Consider the following 10225-nt stretch of genomic DNA (forward strand, 5'->3'; position numbering starts at 1 on the left):
TTTTAAATGAAACCTTCTTTTTCAAGTCCCTTGTATGACTAAACGTTGCTTGTGTGGTCATGGAATGATTAATTTTTTAATTTCAAACGATAATATATTATAAGAGAAAAAAAATAAATAACCCATGAAATTTACGGTTTTATTTTGAACATAACTTAAATAATTAATCAATAATGAAAATTTAAAAATAACAAAGGATGAAAATTTGAAAATAACCCACTTTATCGATGTTGTACTAATATCTTAAAAGTTAATATTTATTAAATTACAATTTTAGTCTCCAAACATTCAATAATATTGTATCTAGTTTAGTAAGTATTAAATGTTGTTTCTATCATTTAAGTTAATTAATGTTTACATATCAGGTTAACTCTATATATTACTTATGAAATAATGATATGAACCTAACAAGATTATTTAGATTCATTTTGGACAAACATAACCTAATTGTGCAAGTTTTATGGATTAGTCAATAAAGTTGCCACTTCACTTCAATATAACATGACTTTTCAATTTAAGTAGAATCTAATGAATAATATAATGATTATCATTTCAAATGTTGATTGTTCAATCTTCATTCATGCAACTATTGAATTAAACGAAAAAAACTCATATGACGTAACACAAGTTTTAAAAACATTATTCTATATGAGTCTACCACAATCTAACTATCTTATAATAATCGTTGGATGTAGATTGAATAATGTATCAGTTCATAATAACTATAGAATATAAATTTGAAGGATATTTCTCTCTAAATATCTAGTTGCATATCATGTGCCTTTTAAATAATTGCTCCAAGTTTTAACTTTCTTTGATCCATTTGTGTTTGTTTGGTGTCCCAAACTATTTCCTATATATTATATTTTCAAAAACATGATGATATTTCATATGAATGGAATTAATTGATCTGAAAAAGTTATATTATTATGTCTCAAATTAGCTAGCCGCCAAGGAATGAAAATGCTTTATTTTGCCAAAATGGAAAAAAAAAAACTTTATGTGAACGTTGACAGGTAATACTTCTAACTAAAAAAAGTATTTTTAATTTTTGAGATGTGAAGCTTCTACCTTTTAATCAAATTCATGCTTTGAGATATTTTTATATTGGTATTTAAATGTCTTTAATATTTTTTTATTAAATTTTTAATTTTATGTCAATTAAATCTCTGATTTTTTTAATTTTGTGTCTAATAAATCATTGATCTATTCAACGTTTTTTTAATTCACAAACTTATATGACACAAAATTAAAAGTTTTAAGGTCTCGTTGAACAAACCAATTATGTCTAATAAATCAATCAATTTAAAAAAATTAAAATTTCAGCGATCTAATATATTTAAAGTTCACACTATTAAAAGTTGAAACACCTATCGGTTAATTTTTAAAGTTAAAATACCTTTTACATCTAAACTTAAAAAATTTATCAAATAAACTTATAATTCAATTAACATTTAATAAGTTATTTGATGATTTATGTTGAACCAATAAGGAGTACTTGTTTGAAGGGTTGAGATTAGGATGGAACATTCTAATCCCAACCATTGATTACGGTAAGGATGGATTCCTAGGTCTTTTTAATGGGAATAGTAAATACTTAACTCTATGTGTCAACTCTCTTTTTTTTTTATAAAAAAATAATAATTATTTGACTTTTTCTCCTCTCTTTTATATTTTAACTGTTGTGGTTTTATTTTTCTTTTAATTATTATGATTATTTCGAGGTCGAGTACTACTTATAGAATTGTTGTGGCCTTCTGCCTACTAACAATTCTGATAAGATTTTGACACGCATCCCAACAAATAAAGATTACATGATTGAAAAATTCCAAAATGTGGCCGATTGGACAGGACCCCTAACTGGCAAAATATCTTTTGAAATCTTTCTTTTTGAAAAGAAAAGATTACGATCAGATTTTGGTGGGATAGGACCCCACTTGATCTTATCTTATCCTAAAAGAAATAATTCTATAATACAAACAAACAGTAAATCAATAAGACAAACAATAAATAAAGATAGATGGGATATGTCTGCATTATCTTCGAGCACGCTGGATAAGATCTTCAAGTGATAACCATTGATGATGTCACCAAGTTTCTCCTGAATGGCCTGGATTGGAACGACTATTACATATATCTACCATATCAACTCTTTTGGGACTACAATCCAGGGTCTTACTTCTTCGACTACCCCACCTACTTTGACTGCCTAACGTAATCCTTATGAGTTAATGGGATATTATAGTCATTTCTTTTACAGTGATCTGTCCGAGATTTCCAATCTTCAGCTAACCGCTGTGGCCGGTGGTTGGTTAATCCACTCCAGGAACATACTATCTCCACCATCTTCGTCTCAAATGCAGGTCTCTCCTAAACGGCGATGATAATTGCAGAATGGTTACACACATGTATACAAAAGTGATTTAAATAATTTACATAAATTTAAATAATAATTTGAGAAACCATTTTTAGACTAATTTGGTTGTGAGTCTAAAAACGGGTCATTGATGTCGTAATCTGCGAAGGGGTCGTAGTCATCTTCGTCGTCTTCGACTTCATTGTTCACAGATGCAGAAGAATTTGCATCTTCTTGAGTTTCGTCAGGGTCTGATAATTGCCTAACAACTGTATTGATTACTGAAGTAAAATCAGCATGTGATCCTGCTCCAACTAGAGAACTCATAATTGAATTCTTGGTCAAAGTGAATTGTTCATCTTCTTGGCGAGATAAGTCCTGTAGATGAACATTGGCTTTGAACCAATCCTTTAACTTTGACGCTTTTAGGTGGTTGTAATCATACTTTTCCCACCATTTGATTCTTAATGTCTTGCTTAGGACTTTGAAGTTTCCATATGGTCCTAGTTGGAAATTCCAACAACAGATCCACGGAATTTGAAAGTATAGTGCAAATCTAAATTGAGAATGGAGACACATAGATGCTGGTTTGAAAGAGGTGGTAAGACCTTTGGACTTCTACAGGAAAGATTTCTTCAGATAATCCGAAGTAGTTCCACCAAGATTGAAACCAATTCGGAAAGTGCATTTTGTATGCTTGCTTACAGAATGTCACAAACCAGGAATGGTTGTAAGCTTAAAACCAAAAAACATTATACCATGCACGCATATAGTCACGGTATGTATACGTTTATGGTTTGAAAGGCTTCGAGAATTTCTTTGCCACAAACATCCCTTGATTCCAATAGGATGGTGTTAGCACTTTGAAAATTCTCAGCTTTGAGTATACAGATTTTTAGGGATCTGAACGATCCGGAACATGAGTAATCTCTATGGACTTAGTATCTACCAAGATGAATTCGTAGAAGATTCTCGTTTTTTATACTTCCTCATGAAGATAATTGAATCCATGAGGGAATATTTGAGAGTAGACTTCCTGAATGGATGGTCTGTCGAATTCTAGCTCGATCGTTATATCGACCATTGTAGTCTTTGTGAAGTATCCTGAAATTGGTGGCCTTGGTTGAAAAACTCCTGCTTCACCACCTGGGAGAATGTTGATGGATTTTTTTGGGATTAATGTTGAAGATGACCTTGCAAGTCTCTTATTTGAACTACTTACTCTCGTGGGACATAACAGTGTCTTTGAGGGTTGTGAAGGCGGGTTTATTGAGCCTGACTGTATTGAGAGTGCCTTTTGGCCACTGCCTTGACGTCTTCTGGACATGACTTCAAAATCAGTGTCCATTGCGTAGTTATCTGCACTCATAGGAGATGGTGCAGAAGATTGAGACATGGGTTATTTGCCCTTTGAGCTGCTAGCTTTGGAGGAGCTAACTTGGAGGTTCTGTGATGGCGGAGGCCGCCTTGGTGGCCGCAGACAGCCTAGGGGTTCCACGGGTTTCTAGGGAATTACGAGGGAGATTTCTTTCTTTCTTAGAAAGGTTTTTGCTTGAAAGGTGCTCTCTGCTTAGATAATCTGCAAGATTCTTCGTGCCTTTTATAGGCTCAATTTTGAAATCAAAGCAGGATAAGATTGCCTGCCACCTTGCAAAGATTTGTTTTGACACAAGATTCATTACATCTTTTTCAAAGATGTATTTGCTGGCCTTTGAATCTGTTCTCACCAGAAAATCTTTGTTGATAAGATCTCCTTGGAACTTTTGAACGCAATTTACTATTATGAGAATCTCCTTTTTCATAGTGGAATAGTTCTTTTGAGTATCGTTCCAGACTCCAGAATAGTAATGGACTACTATTTCTTTTCCGTTAATTTCTTTTTTGAGAATGCCGTTGTAACCAATGTCAGATGCATCGGTTTCCACAATTGGATAAGCTTTTTCATCCATTAGCGACAAACATGGGATGCCTTTTACTAAAGCTTTTATTGATTGGACCACTCGAGTATGCTCGGACTATCCATGGCTTTGGATTCTTTTTCAATCTTTCATAAAGTGGGAGATAGATAATACGGAGGTCTTTAATAAAGTCTCCAATATAATTTACACATCCAAGAAAACGCTGGAGCTATGTCTTGTCCTGAATAGTGTCTGGAAACTTATCCGAGAAGTCTAGCGATCGTTGGATTGGCTTGATTACTCCTTGATTAATATCATAACTAAGAATTCTAATTTTTGTTTGAAACAATTTGATCTTTGGTAAAGAGACCACAAGACCATTTGTCTTAATGATGTTGAAAAACGCTTGCAAGTGCTTAAAGTGTTGTTCAACTGTGTTTAAGAATACCAAGACATCATCAATATAAACGATGGTGAAGTCCTGATATTTGTTGAATATGTCGTTCATGACATTTTGGAACTCCAAAGGAGAATTCTTTAATTAAAAGGGCATGACATTCCATTGGTATTGCACGAAGGGGACGTTGAAAGCTGTTTTATATCTGTCCTTTGTAAATACTTGGATTTGCCAAAATCCAGACTTCATATCGAACTTTGAGAAAACTTTTGCTGAGGTTATTCTCTTTAATAAATCTTGTCGATTAGGAATTGGGTACCTAATCCATTTGAGAGCCTTGTTAAGGGGCTTATAGTTGATTACCAATCTTGGAACTCCTCGTTCCTTCTCAGCTTGATTATTGACGTAAAAGGCCGCACATGACCATGGGCTTTTTATGGCTAATAAGCCCTTTTCGGAGGAGCTCATCGATTTCTGCCTTGCAGATTTTGATCAGATCTTTCGACATTTAAATGGGCCTGGCCTTTGTAGGAATTTGCGTTTCGTCAAATCCATCAACATATGGGAGCTCGACTATATACCTTTTGCAAGCCCAAAATGCATTTGGAATGTCTGAACAAATTTCGGTTTCCATTTTCTTTTGGACTGAAGGTCTATTAATTTGGTTGGCAACCTTCTTGTTCTGAATGTCTTCTTGAAGAAACTCGATTTTCTTTTCTTTCTTTGAAATCCTATTGATAAACTACTGGATTTCTTCTTCAATATTTGAAATGTACTTAGGAGTTATTGGATGATAGAACTCAAAAGTTATTGTTTTTCCAAATTTCTGAGATGATAATCCTTTCTCAGAAACATGAAAAGGGTATAATTGAGTAAGGAAGGGTGTTCCCAAGATAACTTCCTCTGATAAGTCTTTGACTAGGAGGAAAGTGTTAATGAAACACACATCTCCTTTGCAAATATGCGCCTTTGGTAATTTATAGTTAATGTGAAGTCTCTAGTTGTTGGCTCCTCTTAGGACTTCCATTGTTTTTTCAAAATACCTTGATGGTATTAATCCTTCTTGAGTGACATTTTGATTTGCTCCAGAATCCAGTAAGGCAACTACTTCGAACTTGAAATCCTGGACCTTACTAGTGACCTTTGATAACCATTTTTGGTTGTAGACTTTAATGATATAGTTAATTCCTTCTACATCATCCTTTTGTACTCCTGAAGTTTCTCCTGGAGGAATTACGTTTGAGAACTGTTGTTGGAAATTGCTGAATGCATTTTCCAGAATTGATAGTCGCTGCTTATTGATTGCAACTTCCCTTTTGAGTTTCTTAACTTCCATGTGGAGGTCCGAAGCTCTTGCGGGCTCTTGGAATGATCCATTATTAACCCGATTGAGTATTTCCTGAAAGGAATAATGAATTGGTTCCAAGACTTGAGGCTTCGAGCTTTATCCTTCTAGAGACTCCCAGAGCTTTAGGAGGATCGTTTTTCAAGATATTTCATCTGGAAGCTCTTCTATCAGATCAAGTAGGTTTCTTGATCTCTTGTTAGAACATTGATACATCCCATGCACGGGACAACTTCTTCAAAAAATTGAGAGGAATCGTAAGAGTATCCTTCAGAGAAGGAATCTCCAATAACTACATTGATTATTCCCTCGGAAGATGATTCTTCTGAAATAGAGGTTTCATCTTCAGACCGAATGGCAAAGAGAAGAGATTGTTTTAGGTCATGGTCAATCTCTAGGTTGTTGATTTTCTTTATCGAGGGGCATGTGTTAGCATAGTGTCCCTGTTTGTTGCAAAGAAAACAAGTAGTTCCTTTTTTCTTGGAATACTTCTTGTTTTTATTGTAGTACTTCCTTTTTCGAGGTTTTTCCTCGTCCTTTGTTCTCCGACCTTTACAGTACGGTTTCTTTGAAAATTTCTTCTTTTTCTTTGAAGGCGATAGATTTTGTTCAACACCATATTGTTTGTAGAAAGTCCCTAGTCCCTTTCAATAATCTGCATCTTTGATGATTCTTTAATTATGCTTTGTGTCTTTACAAAGACTTAAGCATAAAGCTTGAATGTTACTGGTAATATCTCTATAAGTGAGAGAATTCCAATTGATTTGATTTCCTTCGAAGATTTCAAACATCTTCTGATAAAATTTTCAGCGATATAAGGAGGTAATCCTTCCACGAATTTTCATTTCCAGATTTTGTCTCCGAAAGATGTAAGGTTGTAAAGACGTGCCATAAAAACATCTTTGTACTATTTGAAATCACTCATTTTCCTGCAGCGTATCTTGAGAAGTACTTCAGTGGCTTGATTACTGTAGATGATTGTTCGTCCTACAAAATGTTTCATTGCAGTGTATACTAATGAGTTAACTATATTTGATTCATTTTGCATTATCTCCATTGGGGCTATTCCTACTCCTGGATTTCCCTCTTGTTTTACTATAACCGTTTTTGTGGTGGTTAAGATAGTCTGCCTTTCTTGTTCAGAAAGTTGATTGTGCCACCAGTTCCTCAGATTTCTTGTGAATCCTGAAACTAGAATGTGAGTTGTGCTTAAGACAGTTTTTCTAGTGCTATATGCGGTAGCAGCTAGATGCATCTCTTGGAAGATGTTCATCATTTGTTGATCGGAACATCCGTCAATATTCCAGCTTATAACGGAGGTTCCATCATAAATCTTTTGATATGGACGAAAATCATCCCATCCTAGATCTGGAGGAGAGGGTTTCGCATAATGATTCTTCATTTTCGTGCTATAAGAGACTATAGAAAGAATCTTTGTGTAAGAGGTAGAAGTCTCTTTGGACTCCCTTATCATATTAACAACTTTTGAGACTTCAGTCTTCTTTGAAGAATCTGCTTCTCCTTTATCAATCTTGAATGCTGATAAGTTCTTGTTAATCTCAGCTAGAAGTTCCTCTGGATTTCCTTTTAGGTCTCCAATAGGAAAGGTATTTGGTTGGAAGATTGGTCGGTCTTGATCAATCTTTGGTATGCCCTTAAGACTTAAACTTGGGGCAGCCTTTTGATCCTTTATTTTCTCAATTGTTTGATAAAAGGTTGTTACCATCTTGTTTGAATAATTCAGTTGATGTTGGATATTTTTTATTTTTCGTACTCCAACCTTCGAGACTTTTTCTTCATCGAAGGTTTTGTATGGGGAAGATACCATCTTAATGGTTGGGACTACCGGATGAGGAAAATAAGATTCTTCCTCAGGAAGATAGTCTGCAGCTATCTCTTTTCCACTAGTTATAATCCAAGTGGGACTTTGCTTGAGAGTAAGACAGCGAGGTTCTGCCGCTTCATTGTCTCTTTCTTTCATTCTCTTGAAGAAATCTCCCTTTAGGATGAAAGCTCCTCGGGTCTCCTTTGGCTGAGATATATAGAGATCTATATATTGACTGTACTTTTGTTCATATCTTTGCTCAAGAGTTTCATACGTCGATAGTACATTGATTTGGTTGTAAATTGGCTTCGATCTTCTTTCCATGTCGGATTGGGTAGGAGATAAGAAACCTTTGTCCCTTTCATAATGAATGTCCGGAATAGATCTATCAAAATCCATGGACGTTCTTATTGACCTAGACCTGGGGATAGATCTGGAAGTGCTGCTGGTTGGCCGTGTTTCGGAAGAAATGTTTGGCCTACTACTCATGATTTCTTGAATTCTGGGATGTCTTGGTTCTGAATAGAACTGGACTTCAACATCCCCATTATGGTGCTTAGTGATTGTAGTATCCTCACTTTGCTTTGTAACAGGAGTATTTGCTCCTGGAATTCTCCAAACTAGATTTTGCGTGAGTTCATTCTATTATAGAAATCTCGGGACAGTCATAGAGGATTTATTTATATTGACTTCTATAAGCATAGTGCTTCCCTTGGGAGATATTCCTAAGGCTCTTGGTTATAGATTTATATGCATCAGCTTGAAATAAATGTGATGGCAGACGGCAAACGGCAGGGATCTGTCTTTTAATTCGAGGCCTTGAGAATGGACATCGAGACTAAGGGCATCTCGAAGATTTGCATCTTGAAGAGAGATAGTAAATCCTGGTTTGCATGTGAAGTAAACCGGACCTCTTTCAAGATTTGATTGGACGATTCCCAAGATAGAGTGTGAGAATCGAAGGTGCCGCTTATCTCTGAGAGCAAGATAGACTGGTACGTCTAATCCTTCTCTGAATAGAGGTTTAAGGGCAACTTGAACACATCCAATGTGTAGGTATTTGTATTTATCCATAGATTGCTCTATAGATTCTCTTGGAAGAAGGCCGATTTCGATAAACTCGTCCTTCATTGCAAGGTTTTTCTCAGTGATGACGATGACGTCAGTTTGAGAAAAATTGAAGTTGTTGATCTTGTAGATCAATTTTGGATCCATCTTAGGAATGGTCCAATTTTTGAGACGATCTTCAACCTTAGCAATTTCTGCTTCGGCTGTATTGTATTTTTGAATGATGCTTAGCGGATCATCAATACTTTGAGGTTCATTAGATTGAGGAGAAGAAGCAGTATTATCGACAATCATTTGGGGGCGAGAGATTTTAGAGAGAAGTTTAGATACCATTGGGAGAGAGAGAGCGAACCTTGGGAGTTTTGAAACAATCTGTCAAAACTTTCTTCAAAAGTGTGACAAAAGTAATGATATTAAGCTAACATTAAAACAAATTAGAATCTTCAATCGATCGATCTTTAATCTTTATAAGACTTAAACGAATATATCATATTTTGTGATAATTTGTATTCTACCATCAAGGTTAACCACGTCTTCCTTTGGATAGAATACCAATTAATCACTAAATTTGATATACCTTCTAACTTTTCAAGGATAAGAGAGACTTCTGATTCAAATTTCTTGGAATGTTAGTTTAATATCATGACTAAAAGCAATACCTTTTAAGATAATCTTAACTTTCATGCTTCATTTCCCCCAGGGCTCTAGAGAAAGAGACTACTCCATAGAGAGAAAAGTAGAAGAAAAGTTGAGCTTGAAGGCTCTGATCCGGCATGCTCGAAGATATTGCAGACATATCCCATCTATCTTTATTTATTGTTTGTCTTATTGATTTACTGTTTGTTATTATAGAATTATTTCTTTTAGGATAAGATAAGATCAAGTGGGGGTCCTGTCCCACTAAAATTTTATCGTAATCTTTTCTTTTCAAAAAGAAAGATTCCAAAAGATTATCTTCAAAGGTATGGCTTTTAATCATGATATTAAACTAACATTCCAAGAAATTGTTACACCTTCGGTTCCACACAACTCAACGACCTATTTCACTCTCCAAGCTTCTCTTAGAGTTTTTTTTTTTTTTAACTCCAAATAAATTAAGAAGAAGAAATATTGTCATGTTTCTTTAGTACATCTACAAAAATGAATATCAAATCTCCAACTTCTAATGATAAAAGTCATATCAATTATCGTTAACTTAAGAGAGTTGTGTCAAAAAGTGATGAGACTATAGTTTGTTTGAAGCAATGTCAATCATTCATTGATTGAGAATTAATGGAAAATATAATATAACAATAAACTGATGAGTGCGTCATGAAAATAAATGTTATTTTTGTTT

General features: G+C 34.7%; 1 long non-coding RNA gene across 1 annotated transcript; it reads right to left on the minus strand.

Annotated features, from left to right (window-relative positions):
• Nucleotides 1-1771: 1771 nt before the first annotated feature.
• On the minus strand, nucleotides 1772-9698 carry LOC120069246 (uncharacterized). Its single transcript, XR_005479481.2, has 2 exons — nucleotides 9549-9698; nucleotides 1772-2370 (listed from the first exon to the last, which is right to left on the minus strand). It is a non-coding gene; the product is annotated as an uncharacterized LOC120069246 (long non-coding RNA).
• Between the last annotated feature and the right edge of the window lie 527 nt (nucleotides 9699-10225).

The sequence above is a fragment of the Benincasa hispida genome, chromosome 2 (genome assembly GCF_027475165.1).
Source record: "Benincasa hispida cultivar pf3 chromosome 2, pf3_genome.v1.1, whole genome shotgun sequence".
In the NCBI taxonomy this organism is placed as follows: domain Eukaryota; kingdom Viridiplantae; phylum Streptophyta; class Magnoliopsida; order Cucurbitales; family Cucurbitaceae; genus Benincasa; species Benincasa hispida.